The sequence below is a fragment of the Macrobrachium nipponense genome, chromosome 10 (genome assembly GCF_015104395.2).
Source record: "Macrobrachium nipponense isolate FS-2020 chromosome 10, ASM1510439v2, whole genome shotgun sequence".
Classification (NCBI taxonomy): Eukaryota; Metazoa; Arthropoda; class Malacostraca; order Decapoda; family Palaemonidae; genus Macrobrachium; species Macrobrachium nipponense.
The window spans coordinates 77,363,104-77,389,024 of record NC_087204.1 but is presented as its reverse complement, the minus strand read 5'-3'; the positions used below and the strand labels follow the sequence as shown (position 1 = coordinate 77,389,024).

The 25,921-nt window shown below is 36.1% G+C and overlaps 1 long non-coding RNA gene across 3 annotated transcripts; it reads left to right on the top strand.

Annotated features, from left to right (window-relative positions):
- Nucleotides 1-2,760: 2,760 nt before the first annotated feature.
- Nucleotides 2,761-25,921, top strand: LOC135223705 (uncharacterized). 3 transcript variants are annotated; one of them, XR_010316573.1, is made up of 4 exons: nucleotides 2,761-2,889; nucleotides 13,712-13,885; nucleotides 17,143-17,298; nucleotides 19,261-19,472. It is a non-coding gene; the product is annotated as an uncharacterized LOC135223705 (long non-coding RNA). The 3 variants fall into 3 exon arrangements; XR_010316572.1 differs by lacking the exon at nucleotides 13,712-13,885 and adding an exon at nucleotides 25,082-25,921 and having other exon boundaries at nucleotides 2,763-2,889; XR_010316571.1 differs by lacking the exons at nucleotides 13,712-13,885; nucleotides 19,261-19,472 and adding an exon at nucleotides 25,082-25,915 and having other exon boundaries at nucleotides 2,763-2,889.

Here is a 25,921-nt window from a genome sequence, read left to right as displayed (position 1 = left end):
CTTCTCTTAAAAGCCTAGTCTCTTGCAACCCTTTAGTGCAAGAAGTACAAGAGTTGTTTTATCTTTTAATTAATAGAAGAGGTTTTTCTGTTAGGTTTTGTTGGGCTCCGTCCCATGTTGGAATTGTTGGGAATGAGCGAGCCGACGCTGCTGCTAAGGCTGCAACTAGGCTTAGGCACATTTCCAACATGGGCGTCCCTGTTTCCGATTTTAAAAATACCATTCGATTTTATTGTAGAGACCAGTGGCAGGCCCACTGGTCTACTTTAGATAATAATCTTAAATTAAAGTCGATTAGGCCTTCTGTTCATCCTTGGCCTCATAGCCGGATGGATAGAAGGTCTGAGATAGTTTTAGCTAGATTACGTATTGGCCACACTAAATATACTCACGGGTATCTAATGATGAATGGAGCGGATAGGCAGGTTCCTCGCTGTTCCACCTGTCATGTGGATTTGACTGTGGTGCATATTTTGGTGGAGTGCCCTCATTTTGAAACCAAACGTAGAACTTGTTTGCTGGCAAATAAGACTCTTGCCAATATTTTAGGTGAAGGTGCTCAGGCAGAGCAAATTATGACATTTTCAAAAAATATTGGTCTTTTTTACGAATTGTAATTATCTTTTAATTGTTTTAGGTTTCTTGTTTGGTTTTTATGAATGAATGATTTGTATGTTAGATCGGTTGTTTGTATGTTTCTTTGTGTGATAGCGAATTTTTTTATTCTTAAGATATATATGCGCTGAATGGCCCCTCGGCTCCGGCGCTTGGCTATGTGCCAAAAACTTTATAATCTAATCTAATCTAATCCTAGCTGCAACCCCTTTCATTCCTTTTAGTGCACCTCCATTCATATTCTCTTTCTTCCATCTTGCTATCCACCCTCTCCTAACAATTGTTTTTCTAGTGCAACTGCGGAGTTTTCCCCCTGTTACACCTTTTAAACCTTTTAACTCTCAATTTCCGTTTCGATGCTGAATGACCGCATAGGTCCAAGTACTTGGCCTTTGGCCTAAAATCTATATCCAAATTATTCCAACAATTTCCTTCCTTAGTCTGTCAATAATCATTAGTTCTGTTGAGTGCAGGTTTTCTAGAACTTCATCTGGCCATCTTGCTGTCCAACCACTCCAAATTCCTCTTTCCATCGTCTTAAATGCTGATTGGCCTGGAGCGCCCTGGGCAGTGCTTGGCTGGACAGCCTGAGTTTCGTTAATCAAGCCATCAAATCAATTAACGTGTTTTCAGGACTTGACGTTCCTGTGGAGATTTCAGTAATTTTTTTTCAATCAGGGCAGTTTAATTAATGAAAAACAGACAAGATTTATTACCGCATTCCTCATGTGATTTATTTACTGCGTGATGTGTATTACAAAAATCCTGTATGGTGTAGTATGCCCTAACGTTAAAAATAAATGTATGAGTTTTTATTATTATACAGTAAATGACTTTGGCAGTACAGAAACGGCGAATCGGCATCGTAAGTAATCGGAAAGCGATTTCTCTCTCTCTCTCTCTCTCTCTCTGCAAACGAAAATTTTCTAGTTAATTAATCCGGTGCTTGTGTGTATTCCAGCGTGTGTTCTGGAACAGTAACTGAACAACAGTTCTCGAACTGCAATGACAAATACTATCATTATCACATATATTACTATCATTATCACTATTATGCTGCAAAGTCTCATAATATGCTATTATTATTATTATTATTAAAAATTCCTCATAGTAGCACGAGTCTTCAAATGGAGATGCAAATCCACAGTTATGTAAATGTACATATATGTACATTTACATAACTGTGGATTTGCTTCTCCATTATTATTATTATTATATCATTATTATTATTTTATTATTATTATTATTATTATTATTATTATTTTATTATTATTATATTAGTATTATTAGTATTATTAGTATTATTAGTATTATTATTATTATTATTATTATTATTATTATTATTATTATTATTATAATATTCAGAGGATGAACCCTACTCTTATGGAACAAGGCCACAGGGACCCTTGACTTGATATTCAAACTTCCAAAGAATATGGTGCTCATTAAGAAGTAAGTTAAAAGGAATACACTTGAATAAACCTATTCCTCGGCACACACCCACTTATATATGACAATATGAATCATTCATATGCATTTGGTCATGTAATATTTCTCATATTTTCACATGCTGAAACATATATTATTAAGCGGATTGACGGTACATAACATTTCCTCTCGAGACAATGTCGTCGTTCGTCGAGATAAGGGGGTTGCGAGTGGATTTTTTTTGGTCACGTTCTTTGCGGCTCGAGAGTAATGTTATATACTGCCTATCTAATTTACTTTATTTTTTCCATATTTAATTCATCCCTTAAGGGTTTCAATTAAGTTTATTGATGTATCAAGGGTCATTTTCTAGAATTGACTTCTGCTCGTGAAATAAATGTAAGAATTCGCTAAGAATCACAGAACCGACTGCCTATCTTTGCTTGTGATTTCATTCTTTTAATTTCCACATAGCACTTTGCCTTTCATTTCACTTACCGTTCTCGATAAATTCATTAATTGATTTTCCGTTTTCATAATATTGAAATTGAAATTGGAAAATGAAAAGGCTACGGCACCTCCAGAAGACCACTACTCAAGTATCCTTGTCACTTCTTGGAAGAAAATACCTTTTTACACCTTAGCCAATGAGAGAGTGGAAAGCAAAACCTTTGACCCAATGGGAGAGGTTCACACAAAGCTGCTTCTACGTATGCCTTGATGGCTTCCTCTGATTGGCTGGAGGGTAATTCGTAGTCGTCTTGAGGCCTTCCTTGGGTGTTCTTGCCATTTGCCCCTCTAGAAGTCTTGGTGAAAAAATCTAATTTCCGGCACTTTGGGTTGAAGGTGAGGTTTGGTCAGCGGTTTTTCCGTTTGAAAGAGTGTCCAAGTTATTGTTATTTGGTAGATGGAATTTTAATGCAAGTTAGTGTGAAGAAAGTGTCTACAAAATGATATCCTTAAGAAATTTTATTATGGTTGCTAGTATCCGGTCTGGTGTTCAGGGTATGCAGGTGTTAGGTTTAATTGCTCTATAGTTGGTTATTATGGTGCATGCTGTTTTTTGCTATAGAAATATCTGGTTTTGAATGCGTTTCCGTGCGATATGCGGTAGTCAAAAAATGTATACACTTTTTCACATAATTGAAACTCCTTCTAAAGGTATTTGAAACTGCTTAATAAATGGATAGTTCATTCGTGGAGGAATGCGAATTTTTGTATATTTCAATGGAATTCATAGTGTTCAAATCTGATTATATTATTAGCCTGGACTTACGCATTGCTAGAATATTTAATTCATCAGATTGCTGCTGCATTTTGTGTATTTAAAATTAATAAAATTTATCCGAGCAGCAGACCGGTGCACGTAAGTGGAAATTTGACAATTTTTGGTTAGGGCCAATAGGTTGTCATATTACTATGAAAGTTTTATTGATATTCATGTTAAATGAAACATACGAATTATGCATGAGATAAAAGTAAGAAACCTGGGAAGTCTCAAAATTGGCAGCATTTTTTTAGCTCTAAAAATTAGTTCCTCCAAGACACTTTAGGGGAAGGAGGACCACCCTTTCTGCCAGTTTTTGTTTTCAGATGTCTGGCAATTAATGGCAGAGGGCATTTGTCTAGTTAACCAAGCCACATTGCTAATAATCAAAATTTTAAGTAAACCACCACTACTTAGTCCATTTTAGAAGATGGTGTTGACTTGATAATTGGACCCCAAATCCGCCGCAGGGAAGGAATTTGTAAACTGACTGTAATTATTGCAGTTCTTCGACTTGAGACCCAGTCTGACACCAACGAACCTAGCCAAATCCCATCTGGCACTTGGAGCCAGGTCGATTCCAGTCAGATGTGGTTCATTCCCCTTTAACAAAGTTAGGTCACAGCGTTCCCTAAGTAACCGTTTATTACACGCGCTTAAAACCCTAGTTGATTTCATATTGGTCCACAGTTTTCGCTCTTGACTAAGTAATATCGGCACTCGTACGAGTAAGGCAATTGGTTTTCATGGAGTCTTGCCAGCTTGTATACCTTCAGAAATGTACAAGGAGTATTAAAGGGAACTTAGGTTGAGAAAAAGTTCTAGTTTGTAGTTCCGAGTTATGTTTTAAAGGTCTTTTGTCAACAAAAAGTTCCTTCGTCTGCAGTCGCACGGTCTTCATGTGAAAAATGGTGACCTAACCTATTTCGTTGGCTTTGCTTTATTGCATTGGTTAAAGCTATCCCAAATAGTTTGGATTTTTCATTATTCATAGTTCTTACATGCTGCGTTAAGATGAAGCAAAATTGACTTTTAATCCTAGGCGATAACTCCGGACGGACTGCAAGGAACGTTCCCGCAAATACGAGAGCCATTAGGGATTGGGGCGTCAATTTCGCCGAGTTTAGCACTAGCCTCTGGGGGTTAATTTGCAGTCGACCCTCCCAAATTCACAATGCTTAACAAGCGACCGAAATACTATAGGAAACAGATTTCCAAAGATATACCCGACGCAGAGTTATTACGTGGATCTACCAATTGTCTGTTGAGGTCTTAAATATAAAGTGTCCATGGAGTCCAAAATTTCGTCGGGGTCTTAAGTTTAAAAAAGCATGTTTATTAATGAGCACGTACAAATTCGGCAAGATGGTTTTGATAGCTAGATTAATCACAAGTCCATGTGATTCTTGTATATAAACTGATGGCATGTGGTAAGTCTAGTAACTCTTGAGAGTGTAAGTTCCACGTTGGATTTACGTCGTCAAATGACCATTATCCTGAGAAAAAAATTAACATCTTTCTGTGAAGTATACTAGACGACCTGACAACCTGGACTTACAGCAGTGGTAAACTTTTTCATGTCAAAACTTAAGTATGTTAGGAACACAAAGAATGTAACCACTGAAATTATTTAATCAGATTGCGAGAACAATATGGGGTGAAACGTAGGTACAGTTATTTCTTTATAAATATAAAGAAACTGGTTTCGACAAGCTATTCATCAGGGTTATAGGGATGTCTGGGTCACGCCGTAGATGAAAATGCTATGGAAACTGTTTTGTATTTAAAGCCAGTAAACGATCAGTTTGGCCCTTTGAAGGTTTTCTCAGACCGGTCGTTCCTATACTAAAATCTGTAACTTACTGTTGGATACGGAAGTGAAATTTGTCATCAGTTGATTGGAGACAGGAAAATAGTTTGATACAAATTACAGCAGGGTCTCTTAACCTTTTGATGACTCAAGACCCCCAATGAATTGCCGTAGGGGTAGGGATACCCACTGTTAAGAACCCTGAACTAGGGGATTTCCTTTAAGATTCCAAGTTATTTTGCTTCCAAACTGCTCTAGACACTAAATCAGTTGAGGTTTTTAAAAGTTTAAAATATCTTGCTTTTTCATATCGCTCTTTGTACGGCACAAAGCTATGAGATCAGGTAAGGTAAGCTGCTTGGCTAGCTTCTGAATTCTTCACTGGATTTTTAAAAAGTTTTGAATTAGGTGGATTTTCAGCGCTAGTTTGAAACGGTTTTAACTAGACTTTCCGGATGTCTGTAGATTAATACCGGGAATTTCAATGTCAGATGAAGGATCAAAGGTTAGATGTTGGTTGGAACTGGACGCTGGACAGTTTTGAAAGTAACGTTCTGTGCGTTGAAAGTTGGGCTAAGTGCATATTTTGTCAAAGGTATTTTTAAGATACTATCTTAGCTTGTGCTAAAACCTAAAAATGATGGTAAGAGCTTGAATACTAGTTACAGGCCCAATTTAGAGGGATTTTTTTTATAGAGTGCTAGTTACAGGCCCAATGTAGACTGATTTTTTTAAGTCCACCCTTTTGCTTCGTCTGTGGGCAATGGCAAGGAAGACTCGAACGGCAAGCGTCAACATTTTTATTCTTTTATTTGTGATAATACTAATTTCCCCAACAATCTTAAAGGTAGACCGGTCAATTTTGCACTTGCCCCAACCACCCCCCCCCCCCCCAAAAAAAAATAGGAAGTCGTCTTTTTTTTGTCATTAGCACACCCATGTAAATTGCCTAGATAAAACAATAAATAAAATTATAGCAAGGTAAATGTGAAATAATGAATGGGAAAGTAGCGTTGCGTTGTCCGTAAGAAAAGTACCAGTCACCCACGTGATACGTGGATTTTTTTTTTTTTAACTGGCAGCTTTTAAGGTAAACTGCTCAATTTTGTTCAATTTTGCGGCAGAATGGTGGTCATAAAAATTTCCCCCAAATAACTTAAGTAGGTGAAATAATTAGTAGAAATTACGAGATAAGTGTATATTTTACACCTCCCCAAAAAAATTTGCCCAAAGATATTTTAAAATAGTCGCTGTTGTAAATCCATAAAATACCCAGATAAGTTACGTAGGTTTTGCAATGCAGAAGTTGTAATGACACCAAGGATTACATGGAAAAAATAACTGACACTTAAGTAACATAGTTTCCGTAAAATAAGTGTCATCCATTTGAGCGTTCTCTCTCTCTCTCTCTCTCTCTCTCTCTCTCTCTCTCTCTTTCAGAAAAAAGATAAATGTGATTGGCGAATTAAAATCTTAGATACTAAATATAAAGTTTGAATATTGCGCAAAAATATATCTCGCGCGCGTTCGAGCACGCAGCAAAAAATGTAAAGAAAAAAAAGCAAACTATATAAAACAGATCTGCCCGTTACATATGTATAAGATCTCTCTTGCAGCAAAAGGATAGATTAAATTATAGAATAAAATTTCAAAAATAAGCAAAAAACATGTTAAATATAAAAAAAACCGGTTACGTAAAAAAAAATATCAAGAACGCTGAAAATCATCCTAATCCTGTCTGCTGGTATAAATGCCGACACCCAGGCCTCGCCACCCCCGCACCTTTTTTTTTTTCTTCTCTCGCAAATCCTCAATAACCAATGACTATCGTCTGTTTTTTTTTCATCTGTCCATCCGCCTGTGGTGTTTGCGCATGGTAACACTGTGTCCCGGGCTTTAACTAATATCCTATTTCGAATATTATAAACAGTGTAATTCGCATACAGTAAATTAAAACACTTTAAAGTTGCAAAGGTACACCCAGATATCCTTTTATTTACCTAAAACTTACACTTAGCGTAACTATTTAAAGCCCGGGACGCAGTATTACCATGCGAAAACACCACAAGCGGATGGACAGATGGAAAAAGTGTCTAGTCACGGCTCCCTTGCGTATGGTGACAAGTATCAATTCACTTTTTTTTTTTTTATGCATGGCGTTTAAAGTGCCATTTATATCACTTTTTTCCCCGAAATTCGCAATTCCGTATTATCGGGAATAAATTTCGGTTAATTTTTACGGTGAGTTTGTATGAAAATTTCGTAGGTAATTAGGAAGACTGAACTAATAGTACTAGTCGCTGACTTAGTACTGAAAATTTTAAGAGGTTAGATATTTTTAGTCTGTTGAAGTTTTACCAACTACCACTTAGTAGCAGGCAGGATTTTTTTTACGCTCTTAGGCGCAAAGCGCGCACTGAATTAACCTGGAATATCCTAATCAATATTCCGTTATTTGTTTAGCTTTTCAAACTTACACCAACGAATAAATCGTAAGTAATCATCGTAAGCTAAATTGAAAAAAAATCAAAATATTCACGTACTGCGGTAACTTTTGATTATAGTATAAAATACGACGTCGCCTAAACTTGAAGTAGATTATTGCGTAAAGTGCATATCGGAGGTTTTTTTGTAATTTATATTTAGTACTTATGGATCTGAGGGTTGATATTCTGAAATTTATACTGTATGAGGTTAGCTTTCTTCGAAACTTTTTTTTTTTCTTCTTTTTTTTCCTCATAGTATGGATGACTGTTTGAGTGAGGAGTCAGTCTACCAGAATAAATTACTCAACTACGATTTAAGGTTAATGTAAAAAAGGAAAATAAATTAAAATTGGGTTGGCCCGCAACCGAAAAATAAAGCTTAAGTAGCTTTGAAATTGCAAAACGGCAACGATGTTACCACATAAAATTTCGTCTGGTATTTGCTGCCCTGTTCCGACTGAAAATACTTTTTAATGTTATGGTTAAATGGGCGTAGTTTTCAAAGTATAGCAGACAAGGATCTTGTGGAAATCGTAAGCCAGCACGCAACTAGCTAATTGAGTTTTTAGAAAGTTTTGGAGAAAATACTGTCCAATTTGTAGGCTGCCCTTTCAGTGTTAGAATACATTTTAAGTCATAACTTTTGAGTTGTGGCAGTGCTAGGCTGACAAAGCGCTCTAAGCACACTACCTCGACGCCACAAAGCGGGTGCAACTTATCGAAGCTTTCTCATTGCCTTGGTTAGTAGTAGGTTCGTGTTAAATAAAATTCTGAATTTATGAAATAACTGGAGCGCCTATTATATAAACTGATAGGATTATGTAGCTGCGAAGTTTCAACGTCATGATCTTTGAACTATACTGGTTAACGGTAGGCTTGCCGTCAAACTCCAAAATGTTTACTTTAACTGTTAGGGTTAGGTTAATTACGCTTCACTTAACCAATATTTGTAAGCCTTCCTTGGAGAAGTTTCCGAGGGTAAACTCGAACAATAACTGCGGTGGTTAACACAGGGCTGGGTATTGGGTATACAAGTAGATGTGCTATTGTCATGAGATTGACAACTAACCCTCGGAAAGTTTATACTTGTACATTTTTAATAGTTTTTACTGGCTCCTGTAAACTGATTAATATTCTTAGCCTAACCCTAACAAGGAAGAGTCCTGGAAATTGAGGTATACAACCTTGAATTAATTTTTTCCGGATTAACATGTGCTTGAGGTGCTCGCCGACTTTCCAGTATTACGATGGGTTGCTTAAATGAGTATGGAACATTGCTACTTAAATCACGCCTTTCTGTCATCGGTATAAAAGTTTCCCAAGTTGCGTATTTATAATATTACCTAAGTTTAATAGCTGCTATTAGTAGGCTAGTATTTTAAGTGTGAAGTCAGTGCTGGTGCGCCTTAAAGACAAACCAATTTTCAGTTAGAGGATTTTAGGGAGGAAAGTCTCCATAAGTTCATTGGCGCTCTAATATTTGTCTTTAATTTTTTTATCGTTAACGACAACTGGTGGCTCGGGAGACCCAGGTTAAACGGAATTACCCTATATTTTTTTAAGACCATTCATTGTTTGCTGTTGCTTCGTAACAAAACTTCAGAATTAAATGTGAAGCATGTTTTAAATTGTCATCCTTTACCCTGTTTACTCATTGGAGATTAGGAAAATATTTGTAATTGGGTTTATTTTGAGAGCAATATCACTCCCAACTAAGTACTGCCCTGAAAGGGAAATCGAAAGCTAAAAGGTTCAGAAAGGCGTAATAGGAAAATATCGCGGTTGCGCTATGAAACAATTGTTGGTAGAGGGTGGACAGGAAGATGGAAAAGACAATAGAGTAAGTTATGAAAGGGGTTGCAACTAGGGGTCGAAGGCACGGTGCAAAGAAACTTAACGTAACTCTTACATTGCACGCTTTGAGGTGCACTGAAGGCGCTACCCCTCTACGGGGGTTAGTGAAATGTAGTATTCCGGTATCATGAGGGAATATCTGCAATGTATTTTTCTTTCACGAACAACGATTGCAGTTTTTGTAAATGCAACGGTTTCCATATATGGAAATTGCAGCGCCTCAGTGGCGTGGTCGGTACGGTGTTGGTGTGCCCCCCTCGATGGCCGCGAGTTCCATTTTCTGGCATTTCACTGAGGGGGGGAGAGATGTGAATTTCTGGTGATAGAAGTTCTCGACGTGGTTCGGAAGTCACGTAAAGCCGTTGATCCCGTTGCTGAATAATCATTCATCTAGAGTTTGATGGAAATGGACTTTTTCTTCAAACTCTACAAAGGTTATTAAGAAGGTTAAAGTCCACCGTACGCATATGGGCTATCCATCTTTAGTTTGATAGAATATGAAGGTAAGGCTGCTGAGGGACATTAGATACATTATCTCTAGCCTTATAGCCCCATCCTTATCGTGTCGAGGCATAAGACATAAATCATATAGATTCCAAAATTGCTGGAGATTTTTCCTTTAATTTGTTTTTTGCCTCCTTTTTCCTCTGTCGATTTTAGTATATCAAGTAAGTTTAGTCTTATATAGCAGCTTTCTGCAATCAGGGGTTTGAAATTCAGTGCTTTGTTCAATTCTGTGAAGAATCTTCACTCCACGTATTTCTGTATAGGTTTAAAATGGGTATTTTGAACTTGATGTATTATTAACAGATTTTAGGCTCCATGTGATCTATTATAAACCCGGTACCCTTCGTGCCCCATCTTTAAGATAGCCAATTTAATTGAAGCGTTGGGTTTTTAGTGAGCTGTTTTTGTACGCTGTTTAGTACGAAAGTTTTTCAGTGTTACTCACTGAGAAACCGTAATTTTCAACATATAGCACTGGGTGCCCATGGAACATGAGCGCCTGTTGTAAATGAGTTAAATTGTCTAAGAACATTTAAGAGCACATCAGTAACTCTCATACGGCGGAAATCTTGTAATATATATCTGGATCTGCAGGCTTGCGGCGGTTCTGTAATGGACCACTATGACCATCGTGCACTCCCCGCGAAATGTTACTTTTTAAAGCCTTTTAAAACCAGGGAAAACTGCTCGGAGTAAACATGCCATTGCTGCTTTGTCTTACTTACAATGATAGCACATTTTGCAGTTTTAAGTAAATATTAATCTTTGCACTTGTCATTGTAATTTTTTTTAATTAAGACTAACTTAATAATTGGAATTGTTTGTTTTCACCACTAAATTTTAAATTTCAGTAGAGAAAGTTTCTTGCAGATAGAGGAATTTCATGTAGATAGTCTTATGTACTGGCATTTTAGAACTACAATCGTATATTAGCCAGTTATAACTAATATACGATAGAATATCGCAATTGCTGATGATAAAAATACTAGGTTATAGAGGCCTCATATCACTGGATCTTTCTTACCACTTCATTTTTGTAAAGTTGCGCTGCACTTTTTTTTTTTTATATATATATATATATATATATATATATATATATATATATATATATATATATATATATATATATATAACCAGTAACCTGCAATTATGAGCCTACGTCAACAGACGTACACCGGTCTGAACCAAAGTTAAATATCCTGAAAGATTGAAAGCAAATTTAGTTTTAGCTAAGGAATGGAATAACTAGATTAATACCTGAATGAAATTTGTCAAGTTTTCTGGTTGACTCTTGTGACTGCTAATTTTCTTGCTTTATAACCAAATAGTTTCGTGTATTAAGCTCCCGTAAGGGTTTTGTTGTTAACTTAGGATTATGTTGTTATTAGTACAGTTAAAAAAGCGTTTAATTCGTGTGTGTGCTATGCTTTTAAGTATTACGAGGATCTTACGTAATTCTCTCTTATTAAACTTGTTTGATCAACGAATAATTTTTAGTGAAAGGCCTCTTCTAAGTGTCAAATCTAGTGACTTTGATATTGGGCAGTTCCTCGGTATTTCTATGGTTAGAAGATTCTCTCTCTCTCTCTCTCTCTCTCTCTCTCTCTCTCTCTCTCTCTCTCTCTCTCTCTCTCTCTCTCTCTCTCTCTCTCATTCTCTTACTTGTGCAAATTACTTTCTAGTTGTCGTCTTTGATTAAGTCAGCCTTTTACTGGCACGGGCTCTTGCTTTACAGCATCCCGTAACAACTGTCTAGTTTTCGTAAAATAAATGCTTAGTTTTCAAATATATTTTAGGACTGCAATTTTTTAATTTTTACTCTGCATTTAGCATACTATACACATTGCTTGTAATGGTCGTCAGTCTGCAATTAGTGCTATCTCTTGTCCTTATTAAATTTAATAGTCTGTGTGCCTGGCTATAACTTGTGGATTTTAACCTAGTCTTTTCATATGTTAGCACTGACTTAATAGTTAAATATAATCCATTGTTGAAATATGGCGCATTTTGAGTTACTGGCCCTTCAGCCGGTCTCTAAGCCGAAAGCGAGATTGTAAGCCCAGGTATATGAAACTGTCCCATCGAAATAAATGCAATATGAATTGGCATTGGTCCCGGTAAGGCGATGGGAGTCAAATGGTGTGATAAGTGATGCGAAACAGTGTGTTTGAGGCTTAGAAACCGCTTTTGTTTCGAGAACTGTCAGCACATTAGTGATTGACCTTTTACACAAAATTGTCAACACTTTGCCTTGTGTCAAAGGTGATTTTGAGGGAAAACAGGGATGTAGATCACTTACGACTATGTACACATATGTGCGCTCTGGGAGTGAGATTTGAGTGTGCTGGTGAATTTTTGTAGGAGGATAGACGGAATCTGAATGTGTTTATCAGTGGTAGAGTACAGGCAACATCTATGGTTAAAATGTAACAGCCGGTGGTGGAGTGATAGAAGAAAAATTGTGAAGTTTTGAGACTGGATACGGAAGAAGGAAGAAAACTTTTGGGTTAGTAATCGACTGTAGAATAATTCCCGAAACAACTAAAGTCATAAACGAATCAAGGTGGAAAATAATTAATTTAAAAGGACAGTGAGTTTCAAGAAGCACTATACAATTAACCACTGAAAATTTTAAGCTTATGGTATGGATAGAGTTGAATAATGTTAAACTTTATAGCATGGATAGAGAAGTCTGTGGTGGTTAGTTAGATCCCTTATAAAACGAAAATAGAAAATGGTTGCAAATAGACGGAATCGGTCTCTCAGTAAACATGAGTTTGAATCAACTTGACCACAATGCAGTAAGAATGTAAAGGTTAGCTTTACAAAAAAATTTTAAAAGTTAGCTCTACAATTGGAGAAATTAAATACTGTTATACCTAAACTGAGTGAATTTAAATTTTTGACAAATGACAAAAGTACAAAGCTGGTGTTGACAGTTAACCATCCGCGATTTCTCTGTACTCCTAGCAGCCACTGCTCTTACTTTTAGTTTGCCAAAGACCTTTAGTTCTTAAATGTACGGCAATTAGACGGCAATTATTAAGTTAATGGGATGAAGGGGTAATTTATTGAATCACGTTTCAGTAATTGCCTAGTGAAACTTTAAGCAGTTTCGCATTTCCGGATCTCGCTAAACCTAAGATAGTACTTCAGTTCGTGGAAATTGTTTTAACACACCTCACCCCCTACTTACCTGTTCAAATGTTGTAGAAAATGAAATTAAAAATAACAAGGACTATTTTCTTTTTCTTTACATGGGAAGGTGCACAATAGGAGCAAAGGTATTGGTATGATTTAGCTTGCTCACTTTTTGAAATAAGACTATTTTCACTATTTGAGTGATGGTAATACTTACATTTTCTGCTACAATTTGTGGCGGAAATTTGAATGCGCAAACTACGGAAGTGTTCGGTGAGAATTCTAGTTCTGTAAAATGTTAATTGAATTCGTGTTGCTATTTTGTAGACTAAGTGGGGTGAAGTGAAGATTTGAAATTTAGCTCCAGTTTGGCTTAAGGTTTGTAGTAGACATGAGCGGTGTTGTATGCACTATCGATGGCAATAAATTTAGTATAGCAATATTGTTTTAGTAACTTTATAGCAATATTGTTATAGTAACTATATGAATATTTTAGTTATTTCATAGCAATATTTCCTGGAGTATGGATGAGCTAATTTAAGGGAAAATTTAACTGATAGCTGAAAGGCATCTGTGGTACTGAAGTGTTTTTTTTCCCCTCAGGCATAGCAGCTTTGCATTGTCCCACAAAACTGTCTAGGAACCTGACGACAAGAGTAGGACCAAATGGATAGAAACAGCAACATTGCAGTCACCATAGATCAAGGAGTGTAGGCTACCCTGTCTGTCGTAGATTGAGGAGAAGTCGCCCCAGTGAAGCAGAGTTATAATCTCCAGGTTACGATTGAAATATTAACGGCATGGGAGGCACTATCCTGCCTTTTTCTAGTTTTCCAAATATTGCCAGGTCTTCAAACTCTTAGGATCCAAGGTGTTATGGTGACGTACGTTGCTCATGTAGCCTGAATAACTTCATTGACACTTATTTTGAGTTTTATGAGCTATATATTAAAGCGTTGTTAGGGCACTATTTTCGTCAATGGACCTCATGTGTGCGGTGCACTGTCGTCATTACTTAAGGTTCTTTGCAGCGGACCTTCGGCCCCTAGCTGCAACCACTTTGTTCCTTTTACTGTACCTCTTTTCGTATTCTCTTCATTTTACTCTCCACCATCTCCAAACAATTGATTCATAGTGCAACTGCTTTGAGGTTTACCTCCTGTTGCACCTTTCAGACCTTTCACTGTCCATTCCCATTTCAGCGCTGAATGACCTTGTAGGTCCCAGTGCTTGGCCTAAATTCTATATTCAACTTCAACTTTTAGAGAAATTTAATGTTAAGGGGAAATTTACTATTCAAACTAAGGCTCAAGATTCAAAATATTTCTGCGGGCGGTTTTAGACGCGCACTATGGACCTTTGTGAATTAAGCAATGAAGGTTTTTAAAGCCCATTCCACACGAGTGCATTTGCCCCCAGTGTGGGAGGGGCTTTCAACCAATCAAGAGAGAATAGCGTATTTTTTCCCCCATTGGCGTTAAGATTTGGCTGTAAACTGTCTCCAAAAGTGATTTTTATGAAACTTTGGAGAGATACTGTAAATGCAGGTTTGCTAGTTTAAAAGTGTAAATTACAGCAAATAACGACTTTATCAATAAAAGGTTGAAGTAACAGTCTAGGACTGTACCAGTGCAATTACTGTAGGTCAATGCAATAATGACATGTTGCGGATTGTGAAATTCTTTAGAATACCAGTAGAACTTTTATTTTAATGAGAATTCGATTAGAATGTTAAGATTTTGTTTTGGACGGAATAGTATAGGTTGAACGCATTTTTAGTTATGCTATCTTATATCTTTTTCATAACTTGATTCTCGTTCTTGGTATGGTGACGAAAGTTGGTAGAATATTTCGGGTCTGTTTTCCTTCCTACTGACTAGACATTTTGTAGTTTAAATAGACATTAAATCATAGAAGTTTAGTAGGTGTAAATGCCATAAATTGACTGTGTACTGAAATTAAGAACTTAATTTCAGTATACAGCTTTTGTTTTATCACGTAGCAATTTAGTACTACTATCGTATATTGTTCAGTTAGTTTTAGTCTATTCCGGTCACTTGTGATGTTTCTGTAATTTGTCCATCGCAATCGCGGATAATAAAAATACCCACAGTATTAGCACGTCTGTGTACACTGCAATCATATAGGCCTCTCATATTATGGGACCTTTGTTACCACTTGAAAATTTATCTATAGTTGCACTTTTTTTTTTTTTTTTTTTTTTTTTTTTTTTTTTTTTTATCAACGAGTCTCGAACCGGAGTGAGTCTCGAACAGAACTGAAGTTTTTATGGTTCTTTGACTTCGGCAGTTGGTATGTGTGCTATATCTTTTAACTACCATTACGGTGATCTGTTATAAGACTGGTATGTAATTCTTTGTTAAACTGTAAATAGTGAAAAGTCGCTTCAAATAGTAATGACATCTCGTGAGTTTGAACCTAGGCAGTAGTTCCTCAGTAGTCTTATGGTTAGAGGAGACTCCATTTTTTTAAAGTGTAGTTCTCGTTCATTCTATTATTTGTGCCTATACCTATCTAATTTTAAGTAAAAAAAGACATAGTACGCAGAATTATCTCTTTTAGGACAACAGGTTTCAGTTTATACCAGTGCATTTATCATACATTGTATGTGTCCTGTAGCAGCAATTATTGCGATTTCTTCCCCTTACACGAGTTTGTATACTTCTAGCGTGTCTGGCTATAACTGAGGATTTTAACGCACTTTTATAATAAAATTTTGAAGAATTCAGACTGAATACGTCAGATGGAAGAAAATGTAGGTTGCATATTTGAAGGAGCGAGTTTCGTAAACGATGAATGCTGTGGGGAAAGATTTTAGTGTGAAGAAAGGACGAAGTGCTTTCCAAGCGTAAGTGCTTTCCAAACACTACTTTACAAAGCTACTATTAGCAACAAGAGTAAAATTGGGAATGGCATGGACTAAAGTACGTGGTGGTTAGTTGAGCATTTGTAAAAGGAAAATGGTAATTGGTTTTGAAAGCAGATGGAATTTGTCATTGAGAGTAGACATGACAGTTTGAATAAACTTAAAATTCTGCCTTCAGTTGTAAGGTTGGCAATATAAAAAAGAAGTTAGCATTGTAATTTGAGAAATTTAAGAAACTGTTGAACCCAAAATAAGTGAATTTTTTTTTTTATCTTGATAGTTGACAATACGAAAATACGAAGATGGCACTTGCTGTTATAGTATTTGTAGGATCGAGAATATTCGTGAAAAAAACACCCTAGAATTCTCGGAAATCCTAGGAGCCACCGCTCTAGATTTGTCAAAAGGACTCAAGTTTCGTAGACCTAAGTCCTTGATTATTAAAGTGTACGCCAGTAGTAATGGGACGGAGGGGTAATTGATCGGATCACGCTTCAGTGGTTGCCTTGAAACTTTCAGTAGTTTGGCATTTCCGGATCTCTCTAAACCTGAAAGATAACATTCTTGGAAATTATGGCAAATTGCCTCATAATTTAACTGGTAAAATGTCATACTGTTTTAAAATTAAAATGGCAAGGACTACTTTATTTACATTGTAAAGTGTATAACAGGAGCTTCGTTTTGTATAGTTTAATTTAACCAACTTTTAAAATTCTAATATTTGCACAATCCGCTGTTTAATGGTAATATTTTATGCTACATTTTGTGTGTAGGGGGGCGGGGGAGGGGGATTGCCCGGTTTAGGTCTGAGGTGAGACTTGAACGAATGTGAATGTGCTAACTAAAGACGTGCTCGATGAGAATGTTAGACATGTAAAATGTGAAGTGAATTCGTAAGTTGCTATTTTATAGACCTAAGGTGGAAGGGAGGAAAGGATCTGATTTTAAGCTCAAGTTTAGCTTGGTGAATTTTGTGGTAGGGAAAAGCCGTATGCAAATTGTAATATGCTCTAACCTTAGCATTGAGAATTTTATTTATTGTAACTTTATTAGCAACATTTTCTTAAGTTTGGAAAAACAAATTTTAGGGAAATTTAATTTGTGGCTTGGTCGACTGTTACTAATTAGTTATTTTTTTTTTTTGAAGAATGACAACTCCACAATGTCAACGAACCAAGAGGACAAGAATAGGCCTAAAAGGATGGGAATAGCTGAATGGCATGTCCATGGACCGAGAGGAATTTACCCTGTCTGGCATAGATTGAAGAGAAGTTGCCACATTGAAGCATAGTATAATCTCCAGGTAAATGGCTTACGATTAAAATATTCTAGTTTTCCAAAAATTGCCAGGCCTTTCAACTCTTAAGATCCAAGGTGTTATGACGATGTACGTTGCTCATGTAGCCTCGGTGACATAACGTAAGTTTTATGAACTATACATAGGAGTTGAGGAAATATTTTAGAGATTTAATATTCAAAGGCTTGAAAGTTTTACGGGCTAAGCTTTTCTCAAGTAACAAATTCTAATTCTGTGGATGGTTTAGGAAAATTTCGTTTAATAATTTAGAGTTTAGTTTTTACTACAGAGATTTATGATACAGGCAACTGATATTCAAATGTTAACTCATCAGAGTTAACATTTGATTGCAAAAATGGTCTCCATAGTGATTTAAAAACTGTAAAGAAAGAAAATAAAGGTTTTAAAGCATGTAGTTGTAAATTACAGCTGATTAACTGCATTTCTCAATTATTTTTCAGAACTAGGTAACAAAATTTTAGGTCTGTAAAGATTTAATTACTATAGAGATGCTGCAAATTGTGACATTCTTTTGAATACAGTAGTTTTTTCTCATAAATTCCGTTAAAATATCTTTTAGATAAAATGTTGGTATAAGTACATTTTTAGGTATGCCAGGTTTATGACTTTGAGTTTCGTCTAAATCAGAACTAAAGATTTCGTTAGGAAATCTTAATTATGCTGGTTTTGTTACAGTTGTCTTTTTTTTACAAATTAACTCATATTTTTAATCTTTAGTACAGTGACGAAAGTGAGTATTAGTTTCTAGTCAGCCATAACAGTAATGCTTATCCAAGCAAATATGAATATTTTTCAATACTAGTTTTTGAAAAGGTCTTAGGTTTTGAAAAGTTCTGAAGACCAGAGTATAGACTTTGACATCTTTCGGAAACTGTTAGTAGGGCCTACCGAGAACCTGAATGCTTTCAGGATAGTACCATTTTATAGGATACAGGATATTTTCATTTAATTCATTTAATGCTTTTTTGAACAAAATGCTCCTGTCGCTGCATTCGTTAGCGAGCTTTTGAGTTGTAATATATGGAAATTATCACCTATGAAATGAGATGCATATTTTTGTCATTCCCAATAAGCTCGTTAAAGATTAGGTCTTTGCGTATCTCTTAATGTTGCAATACTATTGAATGTTCAGTGAAATTCATATTTTGCCAAGACTAAAATAGCGGGACCGGAATTTTTACTATAGGTGTCCTTAACATTGATTCTCAGATGGATTTCAAAGGTATACCAGTGACATTGTTAGTGTAGGATTCATATTAACATTGTTAATGGATAGTTTATTACCATTAGTTTAAACAAACCTTATCTACATTATCAAGGTTTTAAGAGTCAGTCAAATAATCTGGAGGAAGTAATGTACTTGGTTTTGGAAAGTCTAATTGTTCTATAGCAAGCTTCCTAATTAGGTATCTCTGCTGTTAGAAAGATTTTCATCCAACTTATTTTACGCAAACATATCTTTGGTTAATATTTCACAAAGAATTCCTGGAAATGGAGTTCTTTTCTGGTTAAAATCTTCAGTTTTTAACTATCCTAACTCATGCATCTGCTTGATGTTTGTCATTGCTTTCTGTATTTGTTACCAAAGTTGAGAACTATAGTAGTTTAGTTTTCCCTTGACTCGGCTCTCCCCACTTTTCTGTCACAGCATCGGATAACCCCCAACATATTTTACGCATATTTTTCCACAGAACATTTATTCTGTATCATGGCTAATTTCTTGTGCCATTTTCTGCAAAATGTTGAATTTTTTGAGAATTGGAGAAATACATTCTTAGTATTTTGAGCTGTGTTCGTAGGAACAAGGTAGCCTTGTGTAGGATCATCAGATTTACTCTCGTATCGCTCTTGACTAGTGTGCTATACTAATGAGGCTAAATTGGCAGAGGGTAATTAGGGTAATGGGTAGTTAGCATGCATATTCTATACTTGGTATTTTTTTTACAGGTATGCAGTATGCTTGGAAATGAAAAGATTACCCATTTGAACAGGGCACTGATGCCATTCGAGTTGAAATTTGAAGCATAGATTCCAATGGCAATGAAGCCCTCTACTTCGCGATTTACCAAACGTTTGGTATTGTTTTTCCAGTCTAGATGGGATGGAATGAAGCGCATAGCTTATTTTGGTAACATGGTTAAACCAGAGTATTGCCAAAGGTGATTTTAGGTATTTGCTTCTGTTCTCTTATTTGGTCATTAATGATCTGATATAGCTTGTGTTTACTTCACTGCCAAGATCACTTAATGATCTGAGGTTTAGTGGTACTAGTGGTACCATACACTTAGCAAAATTAATCATTAGTTTTAGTATTTTATGAAACATTTCCTTAAGTTTTGCATTGCAAATTTGAGAACCTGCTAGTTTTCACATTAAATTCTTATATACATTGTGATACGAAGGTTTAAGTTGAAAGTTAGGACAAATTTATTTAATGTTCTTGCCAAATGTCTTAAAGGTCTAGGAAATACTGAAATAACTGAATTATTCGTTATCCTACAATCTGGCGCATGACAGAACTTTGCCAAACTGATTGATACATAGCAATTATAACTTTGGATTACAACTATTTCTGGGTTGTTTACTTAGTGTACTGTCCTTGAAACAAAGGGTGTGATAACCTCATTTGTCAAGTTAATCGGAAAATAGTTTGCTTTGCTCACCCAGTGAGTGACTTACACTGCATGGGAAAGGGAACTTCTGTATACAACCGTTATGTAGTATGCTGTAAAATAGTGCCTCATGTTAAGGTGTATCCATTGTTTCCATTTCTTTATGAAGAAGGAATATGAAAGTAGTGCTGCATGGATTTTAGAGGAGTCATTCGCACAGCTGAATACAAAACAAAACTGACTGTAAGATTTCAGTAAATGAATTCGATTTCTTAAACATCAACTAACATGTTTTTCGGGAATTAGAAAATTAGGTTCTATGGGAAATTAATTTTCACACGGTTAAGGGGTTTTGCATTGTCCAGCTGCTAGAAACTAGTAATGCTTCAATTTTGGAGTATTAAATTTAAGTAATGCTGGGCCAAAAGGTAGTGAAAGAGCATGATACCAATTTCTCTTGTATGGACTAGATTTCAAAGTTGTTTGCAGGGAACCAGTGTAAGAGAAGTGTGGAAATTCAGTAAATTAGTATTTTCTTGAAAGTTAAAATGTAGTAGCCTATGTATATACTGGGTGCTGGAATATTTCAGAATTTCTTTAAGAAGAGGTAGTGTCTTCTAGTCATGAACTTCAAAACTTCTAAGATGCAATGATTGTCTTAACGGGATTTTCAAGAGTTCAGGGGGAGGAGTTCTGGTATTTGGAGTAGCTACACGGGAAGTTTTTCTGATGTTCATGAGAGTTGAGGGGAAGTAGTTTCTGGGTTGGTTTGTGAATTCAAACTTACTAGTTACTGGGACGGCCTAAGAATTCAGGGGGATGGTTAATTCTACGATAGCTTAAGTTTGTTTGTCTGGTGTTTTTACATTGCATGGAAACCAGTAATTATTCAGCAACGGGACCAACAGCTTTATGTAACTTCGAACCCAACGTCGAGAGTGAACTTCTCACCAGAAATACACACCTCTAACCCCCTCAGTGGAATGCCCGAGAATCGAACTTGCGGCCACCGAGGTGGCAGGCCAAGACCATACCGATCCCGCCACTGAGACAGATTAAGAATTAAGGGGTAGCAAGTTACTGGAATGGCATTACTATTCAGGGGAGGTTTTTTTTCCTGGGATGGTCTTAAGATTTGTTTTTTCGGGGATGGCCTAACGAATTCTGGGATAGTTTTCTCGGGAATGGCCAAAGAATTCAGGAGAATTTATCTTGGACGACTTGAAAGTGCATTGGTATTTTTCTAGGGTGGATAAGAGTTCAGCAGAAATTTTTGGTATGTGTATGGAATTCGTGTTTTTGCTACGTATTCAAGATAATATTCTGGGGCGTCGTACTTAGTTTAGGATTACTTCAAATGTTATATGAGAGTTTTTCATCTTAATTTTGAGATCTCTTTTAGAAGGAATCCTTTGCTGAAGTATTGGGCTATATGGTTATAGGATGTCAAAGTTGGATTTAAAGATCCAAGAGGTAGCACATGAGTTTATATTCGCTTTTAACAGGAAATTTTTTGACAGACGTTCTTATTGTCTAAAGTTAATTAGTACTTCAATACTAAAAAAAATTCAGTTTCATTTAACAGTAATGAAGGAAAACTTTTAAGTACCATTAAGACGACAAATAAAATTCCACTGTCTATGAAGAGGAAAATTTTATTTTACAGAAACAGTAAGTTTTTAAATTACTAGTTTCATTATTTATACATTAAAATTGTTTCTGATATAAAACGGCCGTATAAATGTTGCTACTGTAATTGAACTGTAATTTACTCATTTAATTTGGATGCAGTAATAGGATAATGTCTTGAAACATCAGATTGGATTTGTAAATATTTTATAGCCTGGTATATTTAATCAGCAAGTGCATTACTACTTGTTAAAATATTCCGGACAAGTATTGTCAGAACTGGAACTTCCAATGAGCTTCAAATAATGGAAGACAGCATAGTAATCACTTGAGCGAACTTTGTCAAAAATTATATAATTTAGGTAAAAATGTAAGTACTAATAATGGATAAATTTTTAGTATGCAACTGAGGTGTTGAGGCTTTCTTGAAATGTTCTAGTTGTCAGTTTATGAAACTATTTCATCTGGTAATTGGTTGAATGGTTATTTAAAAAAGATTGTCAGCATTAGAACTAAGATATTTAAGGAAATAATGTAATTATGAATTTTAAACTTGGCAGTTTAAAAAGCATAATTCTAATATTTTCAATACCTGAAGCTTAGAATCATAAGTATTAGTTGTAATGGCCATAGGCCATACGTATTCTTTCAAGTCTCATAAGTACTTTGTAATAAAAACTGGATGGGGTAAAAGGTCTCAAAGGTTCATCGAATGTAATCTGAAGATTATCCCAGGAATTAAGAGCGACCTGTTGATTCAATGAGTAAATCAGAAGGCTGTCCTTGATAGATTTGGCTTACCTGCTGGGTAATTAAATTTAGGCCAAAGGCCAAGTACTAGGACCAACGAGGTCATTCAGTGCTGAAACGTAAATTGACAGTAAAAGCTTTGAAAGGTGTAACAAGAGGAAAACCTCGCAGTTGCACTATAAATCAATTGCTAGAAGAGGGTGGAGAGTAAGATGGAAGGGAATATGAAAGGAGGTACAGTAAAAGGAACCAAAGGGGTTGCAGCTAGGAGCAGAGGGCACACTGCAAAGAACCTTAAGTAACAAATACTACAGTGCCCGCATGAGGTGCACTGACAGCACTACGCCCCTACCGGGGACTTGCTGGGGAAGAAAGGTCCTGTATAGGAAAATTGCTTTTATCCATTATTTTTTTTTTACTTTAACAGTTATCTTATCCGGTTCTTATATATTCCATTACTGTAGCAAGTAACAAGTGAGATTTAGTAATAAATAAAAGGGAAATTAAACTTTTTTTTATTTAAAGACCTTGGGAAGACATTTGGCAAGAATAAAATTAAAGAATACCTAACTAATTTGAAGTCTATTTATGTATGGTTTAGGATGCATTACATGTCATGAGTTCAGTATTTTTAAAAACTAACTTGATTTGTGAATGATTTCGGGAATTCAGTAAATTATACACTAAGTTACAAAGCTTGCAGTGCCCAGTAAGTGTTAAAAAAATCAAGTTAAAATTGCTAAATTTCAACATAATGGTCAACTATAATGGTTTGGCAACGCAACTCAATCTTTCAAGGTATTCTGCAGATTTGGAAGAGTATTCATAAAGGCCCGTCCACATGGTCGGGCTTTGATCGACGAACTCGGCTCGATGACTTCATAAGTGGAGAAACGGAGGATGAGACTTTTCCAGCTTCTGACGTCACATAATGCAAAATTTCGTCGGACAAAGCTCGACCATATGGACGGGGCTTCAAGCCCCTTCCACACGAGGGGCAAATGCATGGCGGGCAGACAATGTTACCAATTTTGTGAGTGGATGGCAATCACGAGTGTGGTCCAAGTCATAGGTTCGCCTGCCTGTGACTACTGCCTTCCTTGGATTGTGATCTGTTAACACTGTTGAAAAGCAAGAGAATTACCAGTAAATCAGACTGCCCGTCGTGTCTTTGCCCCTCGTCTGGAAGGGGCTTAAATAGAAGCATTTTATTTGGGGCACTTAATTTTATTGCTTGTTGAACCATTATGAGGGCCATAACCTGTTAAGGGTGGTGAAACTTAAAGCAGAAAGGGATGGTGGGAATTTGAGTACGGCCCACATAACTAAATCTAAACTAGTAATGTAGATACAAATTTTTATTAGCTATCAATTAATTCCGAGCTAAATAGTCTTGAAGACAAACTCTCACTGGAAAATAATTAATGCAATAACCATTGGTTGAATTTTTACGATAGGATATTAGTTTCCTGTATTACTTGTGTCGATTATTATTATTTTTTTCTTAATGACAGTACTGGGCAGCTGAAAATTAGTTTCATTCCTAGTGGAGCCACTATTTTGTTTGTATGGTGTTTTTACATTGCATGGAACCAGTGGTTATTCAGCAACGGGACCAACGGCCTTACATGACTTCCGAACCACGTCGAGAGTGGACTTCTATCGCCAGAAATACACATCTCTCACTCCTCAATGGAATGGCCGAGAGTCTAACCCGCAAACACCAAACCAACCACGCCACTGAGGCGCTTGGAGCCACTGTTGGGTAGTTGTGCACTTAACTTTGCTTTTGGTAGTGATATCTACGGACAAGCTATACCAGATCATAACCTAAGGACACCAAAAATTTTTGATTATTAGTGAAGAGGAAAATAAAGCTTTTTATAATTTACACTACACGGTATGTATCATTTCTAAATGGCTTCTCCAATACACTGCCTTACAGGCAAACATTTCATTCCATAACAGACATTGCGACATGAAGGTTGTGGCTTATGCGCACGCTGCTTTTTCTCTTGAGCTAAGCGGCAACCAAATCCCGTCCCCCCCCCCCCCCCCCTAAAAAACCCCCCTAAAAAAGCCCTAGCTCAACCAAACACCGTCCCCCCAAAAAAAAATCCATTAAGAATATTGATTTTGCAGCCAGAAACTATTTAAACCACAAGATTTTCGCGCATGATTTGTGCATTGTGGTGAGGTTTATTTTTTTAAGGTAATGATTGCAACTTAGTTAAAACTTAACTATTTAAACCATGAGCTCTCTGCAATTATTTTTCCGTGGGGACCATTCAGCCTTGTAGTTAAATTAAATTAAATGGTTCGGAATATACAAGCTTGGCCTATCTTGCATCTCAAGACAACACGGTAAGTTCTAAAGTAATGATTTGAACATAAACTGCTATTTGATTTTAGATACACACAAACTGCCATTAGTTCTGCAATCTTTTTGTTTGCTTTTTTTTTTTAATGAAAGGCCAATTTACATAACATAAGGCCATTAAGACCTTTGGTGAACAGCACTTCCCATAGATTTTTATAAGAAAAATAGTTTCGTCCAAGCCTGGTTAAATGTGAAGGGTTGGTCAGCAAGGGTTACTATTCAGTAAGAATTGCATTTATGAAAGGTTTTTATTAAGCATTAGAAACACATGATAAATGGTTTATTAACAGGATAAAAGTTTTATTTATCATTAAATCAGATTCAAATTCATATTTTCAATATGAAACTTTAAATGGATATCCAAAATCTAAAGTTTTAACAAAAAATTTTTCTTAAGATACCAGACGAGTACTAAGGAATTAGAGAAATACATCCCACTGAAGAAACTTATGAGAATAGCAGGGACGAAGTAGCAAAATAGCAGGGATGAAGTAGCAAAATATAGTATATTTAGAAGTATATTTTCAGAAAAACCTCTGTAAAGCTGATGACAAGGAGCCTAAAGGGGTTTTGTTCTATTCAGTACATACCAAGATCAACTGCAAGAAAACAGTGTATTAGCATACCAAGTTTGACCGCAAGAAAACTGTGTACGTTATGCCAAGCACCAAGGCACTTTCTCCCTTTCAATGGTTAAGTTGATGTAAGGAGGGAGTTTAAGTCATTTGGACACCTCAAGACAAAAGAGAAGGAATGGAAATGAAAGCCAAAGGATTTAAAGATGAACTGCATCGATGTTTGTTCCAGAAGTGTGTATATAATAGAGAAGAGTCAAGTGAGAATGAAGATGCACAGCAGCAGCATTCCTTAAAACTTCTGTTGTATTTATTCCTGTTAACTTCCACTAGTGTTTTGTTGTTCTCTGAAAATCTTGGTGTCTGGTACAGTTCATAATAAGCAAATGTGGAGTTTTCTTTTGAAACTTTCTTTTTAGGAAGTGTACCAGAGGGATTTGAAGAGCACCAAAATGCGAGTGGAAGTTAACAGGTTTTATTGGCATAAATTAAGTTTTAAAGAAAGCTGGTGTTTTGTATCTAAATTCTAACTTTCCGCGTTCCTCTTTCTCTTGTTATCTCAAAGATGAAGTGACAGAAGCGATATTAACATATGGGGTATTATAAACTTCTATTTTGTCTGGTTCAAAACACTGGACTGTGTAAATATAAAAAATTAATAT